The 1,090-nt window shown below is 56.1% G+C and overlaps 1 pseudogene; it reads right to left on the bottom strand.

Moving 5' to 3' along the window:
• Window positions 1-281: 281 nt before the first annotated feature.
• LOC102264092 lies at window positions 282-865 on the bottom strand (annotated as a pseudogene).
• Between the last annotated feature and the right edge of the window lie 225 nt (window positions 866-1,090).

The raw sequence follows: 1,090 nt of genomic DNA, 5'->3' as shown, positions 1-1,090 counted from the left end.
TGGATAACAGGTCTGATGCACTGTAGATGCCAAACAGATACTACCTCCAACCCACTACCCAGAGAGTAGATCAGGCTGGAAGTTGACTTTTAATAATAAAATACAGGGGGAGAGCAGAGGGAGTGCAGCAGGTGGTGTGGTGTGCTGCCACACCAGGGTCTGCACTGGCTGCACAAACTGCTGCTGCTGCTGCTGCTGCTGCTTCTTGGTGGCTGCCTTGCTGGCAAGGTCCTTGGCCTTCTCTGTAGCTGCCAGTGCCGTCTCCTTTGCCTTCTCCTTGGCTATCCATGATGTAAGACACATAAGAGTGTTACTCCTTTAGTCCACATGGGGTACAGGGCCCAGATCCGCTCCCTTCTGAGGCACACCCAAGGCACCCTCATGGCTTGATGGGTTCCTGTTTGAAAACCACTGCCTCCCTCCCTCAGCATCACTGGCTCCCTAGCCATACTATCTGGAGTTCTGAGGGACCAAGGGAGTCTCACCATCAGCCGGGCATGGTTGATGTTCCAGGTGAAGGTGGTCATGGTCTGGTTCTGTGGGTCCACAATAGAATCCTCCAGGATGTACACTGAGTGAGCGACATTGGCAGGAAACAGTCGCTCGGCCCAGCGGGGCATCCTGTTGGTCTTGGTCAGGAGTCTCCGGGACAGGAGCTTCTGGTCAGGGGTTACCTCCCGGTGCACTCTGTCTTCCGTCAAGACGTGTGCTATAGGGATTCGGGTACCGCTGCCAGAAGGCAGCGAACACTTGGTCCCAGGAACTCCGGAGCAGGCTGTGGCCCAGGAAATACTTCACCATTGTCCTGGCCGGGCGGGGTCAGCACCCGAGCAGCATCAGGGGTGCAGAGCCTGGAGGCCAGGCCAGGGGCCAGGCACCAGCTCAGTCACTGCCCCACTGCACCCCAACAGCAGCCACCGCCATGGAGTTGGGCCACCCGCCACTTCCGGCACAGCACAGCAAAACCTTTTGGAGAAGTTGTTTATACTGGCTGTCGCCACTTCCTTACCTTACAATGGCTCCATTCTGGCCTCCTTCCAGGAAGCTATCATTCTACTGAAACAACTTTAGTCAAGATCATCAGTGACCT

Source organism: Myotis brandtii, unplaced genomic scaffold (assembly GCF_000412655.1).
Source record: "Myotis brandtii unplaced genomic scaffold, ASM41265v1 scaffold668, whole genome shotgun sequence".
Lineage (NCBI taxonomy): Eukaryota > Metazoa > Chordata > Mammalia > Chiroptera > Vespertilionidae > Myotis > Myotis brandtii.
This window is presented reverse-complemented; position numbering and strand designations above follow the sequence as displayed.